This window comes from Glycine soja, chromosome 10 (assembly GCF_004193775.1).
Source record: "Glycine soja cultivar W05 chromosome 10, ASM419377v2, whole genome shotgun sequence".
NCBI lineage: Eukaryota > Viridiplantae > Streptophyta > Magnoliopsida > Fabales > Fabaceae > Glycine > Glycine soja.
Genome location: NC_041011.1, coordinates 23538071 through 23553297, shown reverse-complemented (window position 1 = coordinate 23553297; position 15227 = coordinate 23538071). Strand labels below are relative to the sequence as shown.

At 38.8% G+C, this 15227-nt stretch overlaps 1 non-coding gene across 1 annotated transcript; it reads right to left on the bottom strand.

The window, feature by feature from the left end:
- Window positions 1-8237: 8237 nt before the first annotated feature.
- Window positions 8238-8346, bottom strand: LOC114372732. Its single transcript, XR_003658300.1, has one exon. It is a non-coding gene; the product is annotated as a small nucleolar RNA R71 (small nucleolar RNA).
- Window positions 8347-15227: the final 6881 nt, after the last annotated feature.

Genomic DNA, 15227 nt, shown 5'->3' with positions numbered 1-15227 from the left:
AATCGATTACCAGAGAGTAAAAACTCTTTGGTAAAAGGTTTTTGAGAAAAATTCATGTGCTACTCAGTTTTTGAAAAAACTTTTTAATACTTATCTTGATTGAGTCTTCTCTTGATTCTTGAATATTTAGTCTTGAATCTTGATCTTGATTCTTGGAACTTGAATCTTGAAACTTGATTCTTGATTCTTGAAATCAATTTTCCTCTTGAACCTTGAAGTGTTCTTGATTCAATCTTGAACTCATTCTTTGATTCTTGAGATCATTATCTTTGTTATCATGAAGTGTTCTTAACTTTTGAGCTTTTTGTCATTATCTTTGTTATCATCAAAACTCTTTGAATCAATCTTGATTCATCATGAAGCTTCCTTCTACATTTCCCCCATTACAGAACTAATCCTCTCAAATGCTAGTAGAACTAAAATCATACCAGAAAATAAAATAACTAAAAGTACATTTTAACTTGCTCTATATGTCAATTATCATCATATCATGCAATAAATTCTTGGTTTGATGAATTGCAAGTCTTTCATGACAATGTATGGATAGTTAATGGGAAATATATATGTGAAGAACAAAAATATTAAAAGCCTCTACAATAGAGAAAATTCTAAAAAGGAAATAGAAAGAAAAAGAGGAAAATTAAATTACCTCACGTATGTATCTCATTTTGGCTTTCCATTTTAGAAAACTAACTTGTGTACATCCAACACTAAAGATTAATTGATTACGAAAAAAGTGATTGGCATTAACGAATGGATAGAAACAATTGCAGCCAAAGTGGCAATATGATAAAGATGGGCCAAAACAATGAAGCTAATATAAATTTGAGAAAGCCATTGTGATGACTGATGAGGTTTGTTGTTTATCCCGTATAAATCAACTAAAGGTGGGTAGATTGTGAATAGAAAAGCTATATGTTAACAAATTAACAAAAAATAAAAGATAATATAATAACTACTTGAAAAGGAATCAAGATCTTGAAAGAAAAATAAAAAATTATAAAAGTTAACCTGAAAGGAGTTCTTATTCAAATGATCAAGATAAACAAACATGCATGTACTAAGATAAAAGATAAGATAATAACTACTTGAAAAGGAAGCAAGATCTTGAAAGACAGCTAAAAAATGATAGAAGTCAACCTAAATGTATTAAACTAAAAAAGTTGCAGATGAAAACCGTGTGTTCTCCTGTGGAGAATTTTGCATTAAATAGTGTTCATACAATTTAATTTCTACATTTGTGCATTAAATAGTCAATCTGCAATAAATACTATCCTACACCTGGGACAACTAAATAAGGATATAGTTATAGTTGTATAATCATGTAAAATTTGTTGTTTTGAATAGCCAACAAATGTGTGTAAATAATAACAAATTTCTCCAATTTATGCCCATTAATAACTAATATTCTGCTAATCAATTCCATTAATAGAATGAACTTGTAATTGAAATGATGAAAATCAACAAGCATGAACTAAGATATCCAATCATATCCATTTAAAGAAATGTGAATCTTCCCATGCCACATAAAAAGAAATCAAACTTTGTAACTAAAATCACTCTATAGTCTATTCATTTCAAAAGTCAAAACAACAAATGAATTGGCTTTCCATTCCAAACAATCTTTCACCATGGAGTGTTTGGATATGTTCTATTAAAATAGTGATAATATCCATAGTAAAGTGATGTGCCATCATTTTCTTCTATTTTCTAAACCCTTTTTGCACCATTTTAATTACTGATTGGTCTTAATTGTCAATTAATTAGGCAGTTTCCTTATTTGGGCTCATTTAGCTAATTTGATGTTTTTAATCTAATTTCAGGAATTAATGAAACATTGGGCTTAATCCGGATTTTGGTTATGGACTTGAAGAGGGCAAATAAAGCAGTGCTTACCTTAGTTAATTTCTAATTAGGAAATTTCGCAATTTTATTTTATGTTGTTCAGTGTTTATTTCGTTTTGGGTCAGAGTATTGTAATAGGGCCCAGTGACTTTGAGTGACTCTTTTTAAATAGCAGCCTTGGGATTCGTGCAAGGCATTCTATTATGCTATTTTCATTATTCAGAGCTTTGGTTTTAGGTTTTCACGTTTTTCTGTTCCCTTGTTACGGTTTTCGTTCTTACTGCAAATTTCCGTTTTCTGCTTCTAATTACGAGTTCATTCTTGCTTCTTCTTCTACTTTCATTTACGTTTCTGTCTCATTTACATTTCTGTTCATTTACGTTTCTGTTCATTTACGTTTCTATTCATTTATGTTTCTACTTCATGTTTCATTTGCGTTTTCTGTTTGAATCCATGGAAGGCTAGATTTTCTGGTGTTGTTTCCTTTTGAGGACGAAGCCCAACTCTCTTTGAGGTTTCGCTTGTAATGTGGTTTCCTGGCAGTTTTCCCTTCATCAGTTATCCCAATTTCGTGAACATTAATCAGTGCACGCTTCGTGTTCGATTAATTGCCTCTGAGCCTAACTTGCGTTCATGCTTAATGGACGAAGGGCTAACTGGTGTATGTGGTGCCTAATCACGTATTGAAAACCCTAAGTTGATTTTCGCTTAGTAAATTGAAATAGGGTTGGATTAAGTGGTTGACTGTTAGGGACCAATTCTCCATAACCCAGGATAAGAGAATGACTTCTGAATCAGAGGAAACAACCCGTTTTTAATATTAGTAGTTTCGTATTCCAGTTTACTTGTTCTGCTCTTTAATTACCAAACAACCAAACCCCCCCCCCCAATCGTTACTATTACTGCAAGTATATTATGAACATTTGGTTTGTCACTGCTCGTTGGGAAACTGTGGTGTCCCCAAAATAATGACTGGTTTAATAGTAATGATTTAATTAACAAAAACCATGGTAATTTTTTTTTTCTTTTTCTTTTTCATTTCTTTCTCTTTTCACCATAACTAGGTTTAGAAGGAAAATCCTCACTATAGAGTCCTGAATGGCCAGTTCACAACTCTATTCGGAGTCATTTCTTTCTTACCACTCGTGATCTCTAAACTATTTTGCTGTTTCAAAGGAAGAGTATACCAGCCATTACTTTAGGTCGTCACGTGAAAATAAAAGAATAAAATACGGTCGATAAACTCTTTTACAAATAAAGTCACTAATGCTTTCTTTTCAAATAACAAGATTGATCATAAATGCATTCATCATTTAAAGCTGTCCAAAATATGGGAGTTTTACAAAATATACAGTGTCATCCAGAGCAAAGGTGTCCACAGTGATGGCTTCAGCCACATGTATACAATCATCAAATTCCTATACAACAGGTCTACCCATACAAAAACAAAAGAGTAAACCTAACAGTCAATCCTAGATACACCCACCCTCAAAAAGTATATAAAACTAGTCCATGGAAATGTCCACTATGATGAAGAGCCTCCACTGGTCGCCATCTCTCTCGGGCCACTATCCTCCGTAGAGTCTGCCTCAGATGCCGACATGACTTCCTCGGGAGAATCCACCTCAGGAAGTGGGTCCTCATCACCCTCTAGAAAGTCAAGAGCATCCTCAGCAGGCTCAGGAGGTAGCTCCTCGGGATCCTCCTCAGGGTCTTCCTCGGATGACGTCACCTCGATCACTTGGACTGGCTCCACTAGACGATATGGTGTAGGCGTGGGTAGTATCCACTCTACAGTGCGCTGAAGCATACGCGCCGGTTCATCTGGATGCACCAAAAAAGTAACCGTGAATCGAATCGCGCCCCGAAATCGGCACCTCGTGTTGCCTTCGAGGGTCTCCCAGACTCCCTCTAGGCACTCCATCTCCACTCGATCATGGATTAGCTGCGCCGCCATCACGATCTACAAGAAAGAAAGGAAAGGGGTAGACTCTTTCACAAGAATCTAACTATGCCGCAACACAATGCGTCTCATAACCACTACATGCAAGTAAAAGGGGTATCTTAAGGCTTTTCATCCTTGGTAATCGATTACACAGCCTTGGTAATCGATTACCAGAGGCCAAACTTGAATCACACAGCTTCAGGACATTAAAACCTGAAAAAGGCACTGTGTAATCGATTACACATACCGGGTAATCGATTACCAGTGACCCATTCCTCTGTGTAATCGATTACACAGACTGGTAATCGATTACCAGAGGCCTCCACAACCTGCTACCTTCATTTCTAAGCCTGGTAATCGATTACACCCCCTTGGTAATCGATTACCAGAAGCCCTCATAGCTTCCTGACCTCGTTTTCAAGCCTGGTAATCGATTACACCTCGTGGTAATCGATTACCAGAGACCATCTTAGCCTCCTGTCTTCATTTTTAAGCCTTGTAATCGATTACCCACCCTTGGTAATCGATTAACAGAGGCCATAACCCACATATCAATCAAAGTTCACAGCTGGCCAGCCACCACAAGACTCCTTACTTTGTGGTCTTTGTTCCTTTTATCTGTTGACTGCCAAGAGCTCGCCTGCTTAGGTACATCACAGGTTCTCACTGACTGACTATGCTCGGGTTGGGTCGGGATTGGTCAAGCTTGGTTTTGGGCAATAGCACCCCACCTGACGTCCCCAAGGTCTCCTGACCCCCGCGACATATCTCCAGGTACCACTCTGTGATCAACGAATAAAAACAGGAAGTTTCACCCTTCAACACTTCCTCATCTCAAGCTTGTAGGATTATGGGGTACCCATCACATGTGGTACTAGGTGGCGGTCGGGCGATGGTGCACAACATGTTCTTCCACATCCACAAATCTCGCATAAACCCACCATCCCCTGTTGCCCACCTCCAACTGAGCTCACGTACTCCCACGTAGCCCATATCCTCGTTTCTCTCAACACCGGGTCCCCATCAATCCTCTCAAGCTTCCCCAACATCCAAGTAAAACAACATTCAAACAGCACAAACTATCACAACCAAGAAAACAGGGCAAAGGTAGAAAACTCTGCCCAAAACACCAACCAAAATCACAGCTTTTCTCACTTAAAGACCCCAGTAACAATTCCTTCGCTCCAATTCGTTAACCGTTGGATCGACTCCAAAATTTTACTGGAAGTCTCTAGTACATAAGCCTACATTTTGACCGTTGGGATCTACTAGCAAACTTCCAGAACTCATTCTACATTACTCTTTCCTCAACCAGCAAATACATAGCATTTTCCTGCACTTGTGCAAAATTCTGCTGCACAATTTCACAGCAAAATTCTGCACAAAGTGCAGATTTCGAAAATCACACTTTCCCTCATCCAATCTTGCCCAAATCAAGTCCTACAAGTCCCAAATCATGTATCAATCATGTCTAAACCAAAGTCAAGCTTCAAAACACAGCAACACAAAATCTAGGTGTCCAAAACCCCTCAATTTAATGGATTTTCTAGGTTTGAGAAGTGAAATTGAGAATGGGACAAATTTGAAGCAAACTCTCACCTCACACAAGTCTATAACATCAATTTTAACTTGTTCAAACAGGATTTACGCCTAAACTTTCACCAAACCAAAATTTGACTCTTCAACACCCAAATTTACTCTAGAAATGGCTCTTTGTTCACTTTGGTCATTTGTTTTTCTCTCTAGCACAGCCTAACCTTTCTCATAAGTCCTAAATGGCATTTCAAGCTAAGATTAACTCACTCTAACCTCTAAATACTACCAATTCCAGATTTGGCCTTCCAGCCCTCAAAAATTCACTATTTTTCCACTCATAACACCACATTCTCACTTTCTAACCCTAGGTTAATTCTACCCTTCATCTCTAACAGTTTTCCATAAGCAATTTCAGCACATGAACATCACAAGCATCATCATAAAAACCCTAAAACAGAATGGGTATGTTTAACTCATCCAAACATGGCAATTTTAACATGCTTTCCACAAATTCCTTCACAAATAATCATCATAAAGCAGAAACCTAGCAAGACTACCCATCATATCTCCCAAAACCCCATACCCACGAAAATCAAAGGAGAAAGAAGTCCACCCAAACCTGAAATTTCGAAGTCCCACACGTAGAGACGCGCTTCACGACTCCGAAAAAGCCCTCCTTTCACGATTTGGGGCAGAAATGATGACCAAAGGTTGGAGATTTGTTTGGAGCTTCAATGGAGAATGAAGGAAGAAGGAATGGCAACGTGAGGGAGAGAGGAAAAGGCTTCTGAAAATGTGGGGCTGAGTGAGGAGAGAGAGAGTTGCTTTTTAATTTTAAAAAGGCTTTTTCCTCATTTTTTATTATTTTATTATAAACTATGCCACATGTCTCCATTGGAGTGGAGCAAAAAGGGTCCACTTTCCCTTTTGATTGTGACCCATACTCAGCCACAAAAGTGAGAAAAATCTGACCTTTGAAACGCTAAAATCCTGCCTCGGTTTGCGTGCCATTTCTCTGGTTCCAGTTCCTCGCATTTCTCTGCGTCCGTTGGGGCCAGTTTTCGAAAGTAAGCAATATATATATATATATATATATATATCAAAACGCTCAGAATAAAACCCCGAGCGTGGTTCAGAGGTTGGTTTCATTAAATTTTAAGTCGCACGCAAAACGATGATTTTTAACTAATTAATTAAGAATTAACCCATAACCTCCCAGTTATGAATTTCTCTTCCTTAATTAGCCTAACCCGCATATCTTGCCCCCACTATTCCTACTTCTACCAAGAACATATAGGCATATACACTGAATAATACTTAATCATTCAAAATACATTGTTTTCAAAAATTCCGGGTAGAAATTTCTAGGATGTTACAGAAACCACCTAGGATCACTTCCTAGTTACTGCATTTTCATGTTTATTTGATTCGGGTACGGCCTCGATCAAATTTGGCGCCGTTGCCGGGGAGCAGTGTCCAAAGGTTCATAATAGCTAGCTAGTGTTGTGTGTTTAATCCTTTCGTGTTTTATGTTTAATTGTTAGTATTGTGTTAGTATGTGTGTTGGTGTTGTTTAGTGTCCTGGTATTTTGTTTAATGTGTGTTCTGTTTCAGTTTTCCCATTAAGTGCTTCCCCTATTTCAGTTTTGGGTGTTTTGCTGTGAATAGTGTTTTGCAACGGACTTAGCGACCATTTCTGCTTGCGGCAAACCAGAGTAGTAGTAGAAATCCCTTAGCGACGGATTTTAGCGACCACCCATGCTGAATTATTTGTGATTTTTTGTTTTAGTAGCTAGGGTTGTTATTTTTGGCTGAATATTTTTGTGGTAACTTCTTTTAATCCATATTTTGTGGGAAAAATAGCTAGAGCCTTTAGTTTGGTCAGATTTGAAAGTTCCAAAAAACTAGCAAATTTTGTGTTTGTCAAAACTTCAAACGGCCATAACTTTTTTTCCGGTTATCAGAATCGCAATTATTATATATGCATTTGGGGTAGAAAAAAATTTCCTACACCGTGGCAGCTTGCCGTCAGCTGGCTGAGGTCTCCATCGTCCAAAAAAAGCGATTCTGTCAAAAGTTTTTTATTTTTCAAGTTTTATTCACTTATTTTTCTTAACCTACCAATTTGAGCTTTCATAGTTAGACTTTGAATTTTTGTCTGAAATTTTTGTGCTATCTTCTCATCATTTTATAAGGTTGCTCACAAAATTTCAAGTCATTTGGATATTATTTGAGGGTAGCTGTAGTTCAAACCTGCACCTTTATTTACATGACAAGGCAACTAGTTGTGTGCATGCTGAATGTAGTGTATGACTAGAGGCAATCCATCTGAATTACAACCCTTTGATCCTGAGATAGATAGGACATTTCACATATTAGTTAGGCATCATTTTATACCTTTTGATCATTCTGAGCATTCCATAACTGGTGAATCTGTGCATTCTGTTATTGGTGATTTTGAACATCCTGATCTTGAGCATTATAATTTTGAGCATTCTGATTATGAGCATTCTGATTTTGCACATTCTGAGAACATGGCACAACCTCCACCCTGTGAGAGGACTCTAAGGGAAATTGCTGCACCTGATTTCACCTACGAAAGCTTGTGCATCCAATACCCTGATGAGGATGTCCCATATGTTCTTAAAACTGGACTGATTCATTTGCTTCCAAAGTTTCATGGCCTTGCAGGTGAAGACCCGCACAAACATTTGAAAGAATTTCACATTGTCTGCTCCACCATGAAACCCCCAGATGTCCAAGAGGATCACATATTTCTGAAGGCTTTTCCTCATTCATTAGAGGGAGTGGCAAAGGACTGGCTGTATTACCTTGCTCCAAGGTCCATCACGAGCTGGGATGACCTTAAGAGAGTATTCTTAGAAAAAATTTTCCCTGCTTCCAGGACCACATCCATCAGGAAGGATATCTCAGGTATTAGACAACTCAGTGGAGAGAGCCTGTATGAGTACTGGGAGAGATTTAAGAAACTATGTGCCAGTTGCCCCCACCATCAGATTTCAGAACAACTTCTTCTCCAATATTTTTATGAAGGACTCAGTAATATGGAGAGAAGTATGATAGATGCTGCCAGTGGTGGAGCCCTTGGAGACATGACTCCTACTGAAGCCAGAAATTTAATTGAGAAGATGGCTTCCAACTCCCAGTAGTTTAGCGCCAGAAATGATGCCATAGTCATTAGAGGAGTGCATGAGGTAGCTACAAACCCATCTGCATCATCTGAAACTAAGAAGCTTGAAGGCAAACTGGATGCATTGGTTAACTTGGTAACCCAGCTGGCCTTGAATCAGAAATTTGTACCTGTCGCAAGGGTTTGTGGTTTGTGCTCCTCTGCTGACCACCATACAGACCTTTGCCCTTCCATGCAGCAACCTGGAGCAATTGAGCAGCCTGAAGCTTATGCTGCAAATATTTACAATAGACCTCCTCAACCTCAGCAGCAAAATCAACCACAGCAGAACAATTATGACCTCTCCAGCAACAGATACAACCCTGGATGGAGGAATCACCCTAACCTCAGATGGTCCAGCCCATAGCAACAACAACAGCAGCCTGCTCCTTCCTTCCAAAATGCTGCTGGCCCAAGCAGACCATACATTCCTCCACCAATCCAACAACAACAACAACCCCAGAAACAACCAACAGTTGAGGCCCCTCCACAACCTTCCCTCGAAGAACTTGTGAGGCAAATGACTATGCAGAACATGAAGTTTCAGCAAGAGACCAGAGCCTCCATTCAGAGCTTAACGAATCAGATGGGACAATTGGCTACCCAATTGAATCAACAACAGTCCCAGAATTCTGACAAGCTGCCTTCTCAAGCTGTCCAAAGTCCCAAAAATGTCAGTGCCACATCATTGAGGTCAGGAAAGCAGTGTCAAGGACCTCAACCCGTAGCACCTTCCTCATCTGCAAATGAACCTGCCAAACTTCACTCTACTCCAAAAAGAGGTGATGACAAAAATTTACCTAACAATTTCTGTGCAGGTGAATCTTCTTCCACAGGTAATTCTGATTTGCAGAAGCAGCACATTCCCCCTCTTCCATTCCCTCCAAGAGCAATTTCCAACAAAAAAATGGAAGAGGCAGAGAAAGAGATCTTGGAAACGTTTAGAAAAGTAGAGGTAAACATACCTCTGTTGGACGCAATAAAGCAAATTCCAAGATATGCCAAATTCTTGAAGGAGCTGTGCACTAATAAGCGGAAGCTTAAAGGAAGTGAACGAATTAGCATGGGCAGAAATGTCTCCGCATTGATTGGTAAATCTGTTCCTCAAATTCCTGAAAAATGCAAAGATCTAGGTACATTCAGCATACCTTGTATTATAGGGAATAGTAAGTTTGACAATGCCATGCTAGATTTAGGAGCCTCTGTTAGTGTTATGCCTCTGTCGATTTTTAATTCTCTATCTCTAGGTCCCTTGCAGTCAACTGATGTGGTAATTCATTTAGCTAATAGAAGTGTTGCCTATCCTGTTGGTTTCATAGAAGATGTCTTAGTTAGAGTTGGTGAACTGATTTTCCCTGTTGATTTTTATATCTTGAATATGGAAGATGGATTTTCTCAAGGATCAGTTCCCATCATTCTAGGCAGACCCTTTATGAAAACTGCTAGAACTAAGATAGATGTTTATGCAGGCACACTGTCTATGGAATTTGGTGACATAACTGTTCGTTTTAATATTCTGGATGCTATGAAATACCCATCGTAAGATCTTTCTGTATTTCGTGTTGAAATAATTGACCATGTTGTTGATGAATACATGACTGATCTTTATTCTAATCTACATGCCTCTCACTCCTCATGCATTGAGTCTGAAATTGTACTTGATCATATGTCTGAATTTGATGCTGAGAGTGAATTTGAGAGTGATATTGATTGCATGTCTGGTGGTGGTGTTTTACCTCTTGAGATTGATTTTATAGAGTCAGATAGGACTAACCATGTTTTAGGAAGTACACATACCTCTGACTTTCTTTATGAGGTAAAGGCTGAGAAACCATATCCTTCTACCACTGTCCAGCCGACCACACCAGAATTGAAGCCTCTGCCATCAAATTTAAAATACGCTTACTTGGATGATAGCAAGAGTTTTCTAGTGATTATATCTGCCTCCCTTGCTGATGAGCAAGAGGAGAAGTTGTTGTCAGTTCTCAAGAAGCATAAGAAGGCTATAGGCTGGACCTTGGCGGACATTCCTGGTATTAGCCCATCCACATGTGTGCATCGAATAAATTTAGAGGATGGAGCTAAACCAGTAAGACAGCCACAGAGAAGACTCAACTCGGTGATTCTTGATGTAGTGAAGAAGGAGATAACCAAGCTTTTGCAAGCTGGAATCATTTATCCTATCTCCGACAGCCAATGGGTGAGTCCCGTCCAGGTAGTCCCGAAGAAGACTGGCCTCACAGTGATCAGAAATGAGAAGGAGGAGCTGATTCCTACTCGGGTGCAGAACAGTTGGAGAGTCTGCATTGACTATAGGAGGCTGAACCAGACTACCAAAAAGGACCATTTTCCCCTGCCATTCATTGACCAGATGCTTGAACGCCTGGCAGGTAAATCCCACTATTGTTTCCTTGATGGTTTTTCTGGTTATATGCAAATTACTATTGCTCCTGAGGATCAGGAAAAGACCACATTCACCTGCCCCTTCGGCACTTTTGCTTATAGGAGGATACCTTTCGGCCTGTGCAATGCCCCTGGTACCTTCCAGCGGTGCATGATTAGTATTTTCAGTGATTTTTTAGAAAATTGCATAGAGGTGTTTATGGATGATTTCACTGTATATGGATCCTCTTTTGATGGTTGTTTGAATAGTTTGGAAAAAGTTTTGAATAGATGCATTGAAACTAACCTTGTTCTAAATTTTGAAAAATGTCATTTTATGGTTGAGCAAGGTATAGTTTTAGGCCACATTATTTCCAATAAGGGTATTGAAGTAGATCCTACAAAAATTTCTGTTATTTCACAATTGCCTTACCCCTCTTGTGTGCGAGAGGTGCGATATTTTCTTGGTCATGCAGGATTCTACAGGCGCTTTATAAGGGATTTTAGCAAAGTAGCCCTTCCACTGTCCAACTTGTTGCAAAAGGAGGTGGAGTTTGACTTTAATGACAGATGCAAAGAGGCTTTTGATTGCCTCAAAAGAGCGTTGACTACCACCCCCATCATCCAGGCACCCGATTGGACAGCCCCTTTTGAGCTTATGTGTGATGCATCAAATTATGCATTGGGGGCTGTCCTTGCTCAGAAAATTGATAAATTGCCCAGGGTGATATATTATGCTTCTAGGACTTTAGATGCTGCCCAAGCGAATTATACTACTACTGAGAAAGAGCTTCTAGCCATAGTTTTTGCTCTTGAAAAATTTCGATCTTATTTGCTTGGTACTCGCATTATTGTTTATATTGACCATGTAGCTCTAAAGTACTTGTTGAAGAAGGCTGATTCTAAGCCTAGGTTGATCCGATGGATGCTCTGGCTCCAAGAGTTTGACTTGGAGATCCGTGATAGGAGCGGAGCACAAAATCTAGTTGCTGATCATTTGAGTCGGATCGAACGTGTATCTGATGCAGATTCACCTATTCGGGATGATTTCCCGGATGATCATTTGTATATACTGTATAGTATTTCTGACTCTCTTTCTACTCCCTGGTTTGCTAACATTGTCAATTATTTATTTGCCTCTGTTTTTCCTCCCTTAGCATCTAAGGCCCAAAAAGATAAAATTAAAAGTGATGCTAAGCATTTTATTTGGGATGACCCCTACTTGTGGAAATTGTGCAGTGATCAGGTAATTAGACGATGCATTCCAAATCATGAGACTGACTCAGTCCTGCAGTTCTGTCATTCTTCCGCACCGGGAGGTGATCTAGGTGTTCAAAGGACAGTTCGCAAAGTGCTTGATTGTGGTTTTTATTGGCCCACCATCTTTGAAGATGCGTGGAAGATCTGCAGCACTTGTGAGCAGTGTCAAAGAGCAGGAAATACACTTACATGGCGACAACAAATGCCTCAGCAACCTATGCTATTCTGTGAGGTGTTTGATGTTTGGGGTATAGATTTCATGGGCCCTTTTCCTGTCTCTTTTGGTTATGTTTACATTCTCCTTGCAGTTGACTATGTTTCAAAATGGGTGGAAGCCAAGCCCACTAGAACTAATGATGCTAAAGTTGTTGCAGACTTTGTCAGGTCTAATCTGTTTTGCAGGTTTAGAGTACCTAAAGCAATTGTTAGTGATCAAGGAACCCATTTTTGCAATAGGACAATGCATGCCCTGCTTAAAAAGTACGGGGTGGTGCATAGGGTATCCACACCATACCACCCCCAGACCAATGGACAGGCAGAAATTTCTAACCGAGAAATCAAGCGAATTTTAGAGAAGATTGTGCAGCCAAGCAGGAAAGATTGGAGTACCAGGCTTGATGATGCTCTCTGGGCACATCAGACTGCCTACAAAGCACCCATAGGAATGTCTCCTTATCGGGTTGTCTTTGGAAAGGCATGTCATCTTCCAGTGGAAATTGAGCACAAAGCTTACTGGGCAGTGAAGACTTGCAACTTCTCTATGGATCAAGCTGGTGAGGAAAGAAAGTTGCAACTGAGTGAGTTAGATGAAATCCGCCTAGAAGCCTACGAGAATGCCAAGTTCTACAAAGAAAAGACCAAGAAGTTCCATGATAGCATGATAGTTAAAAAGGACTTCATGGTTGGGCAAAAAGTGTTATTATATAATTCTAGGCTTGGACTCATGAGTGGTAAGTTGAGGTCTAAATGGATTGGTCCTTTTGTTGTTACTAATGTTTTTCCTTATGGTACAGTTGAGATCAAAAGCGACTCCACAAACAAGAGCTTCAAGGTCAACGGACATCGACTTAAGCCATTCCTCACGAATCCTTCTTTAGTGGACGTAGTGGTGGAGGAGACTTCCTTACTCCACCCTACTCTTCCTCCACCATGACTTAGGGAGTTTTTCTTTTCCTACCTCCTTCTTTGCTTTTATTACACTTGTCCGATTCTCTTTGATGATTTAATTGTTTTTAATCTTTTAATTGTGCTACATTGAGGACAATGTGTTGTTTAAGTATGGGGGGGAGTGTTCTTTGGTTTTGCTAGTTTTGTTGGTTTTGTTGGTTTTGTTAATTTGTTAATTGTGTTAATTTGTTAATGTTGTTAGTTTCGTTGGATTTTTAGTTTAATATTTTGGGTCAATTTTGTGTGCATGTACGACTTTACATGTTTTTCTTTGAATTATAGGATATGTTCAAGAAATGGGTAATTGTTTTGAAAATAAAAGTTCTTGACATTTTGTGACTTGAAATCCTTGATTCTCCTCTACATGTCATGATAGTTTTGAAAGCTCAATTTGAAAGTGATGAGTTTACCTTTGTGAGAATTTGAGCCATCCATCATCATAATCAATTGGTGTGTTTTGCCCCATTGATTGCTTGCACAATAGCCTTGGCTTGATTCTTGTTGATGCTTCCTAATTCACATGCATATTTGGAAATGATTGAGGCAATTTTGTTCTTATAAGCTTCTAGCCAAATGGACTTACCTTGAATTAATTCCTTTGATAGCCCTTTTGAGCCTTGTTTCCCTTTCCTTGTTTTTAAGCTCACTACAAGCCTTAAATGAAAAACCATGATATCACCATATCTTTAAGAAATTTTGGAGCTTTGGAATTGTTTTGGGAATAAGTGTGGGGGGTTTTTTGTTTCATTGGATAACTTGTTTTGTTGGCTATGCTTCGTGATGTATTTTGGGCCATACTTGATGTACATTGTATATTGCTTAAATGTTGGACATGCTGAATGAAATGTTGTTTCTCAAAGGCTATAGAGTAAAAAAAAAATTCGAAAAAAAAGAAGAAGAAAAAGAAAAGCAATAAAGTTGAGTGAATAAGATCTTAAATGGCACAAGAATGATGAAACTCTTGGTTCTACTCTTTATGTTTAATTTTTATCTTTACTTCTTTTTATTTTCTTATTTTTTTCTTAATATGCACTTATTCCCCATTGCTCCTCTATTCCTTTGGGATTTAGCCACTTATTCCATATTTCTCCATACCTTGTCCTTGGCCCCATTACAACCTCAAAAGACCTTTTGATCCTCATGTGCTTGTGTTTGTGGGTTGACTGTCAATTTTAGAATCTTGCCAAGTTTATGTGGTGTTTGCTTTCATGGGTGCTTTGAGGGTAAATAGTAGCCTAGACACTTGAGAGATAGAGTGTATATCTTGTGAGGCTTTATCACTTTTCATTCTTGAGCTGATTAACTATTTTGCCATGATTGGGTTGCTTGGATGATTTTCATGAATGTCTTGACTTTTTGGATCTCCTTATGTTAGATGTTACTCATTCCTTTCATTCCTTGATGTTCATTGAGAAATATGTGAATGTTTTTGTCTGTCTCTCTTTGATATCCTTGGATTTTGTTCTTTGTTTCATTTTGCCCAGGAGTGCAAAAGGCTAAGTATGGGGGGTTTTGATGTGCCATCATTTTCTTCTATTTTCTAAACCCTTTTTGCACCATTTTAATTACTGATTGGTCTTAATTGTCAATTAATCAGGCAGTTTTATTATTTGGGCTCATTTAGCTAATTTGATGTTTTTAATCTAATTTCAGGAATTAATGAAACATTGGGCTTAATCCGGATTTTGGTTATGGACTTGAAGAGGGCAAATAAAGCAGCGCTTACCTTAGTTAATTTCTAATTAGGAAATTTCGCAATTTTATTTTATGTTGTTCAGTGTTTATTTCGTTTTGGGCTAGAGTATTGTAATAGGGCCCAGTGACCTTGAGTGACTCTTTTTAAATTACAGCCTTGGGATTCGTGCAAGGCATTATGTTATGCTATTTTCATTATTCAGAGCT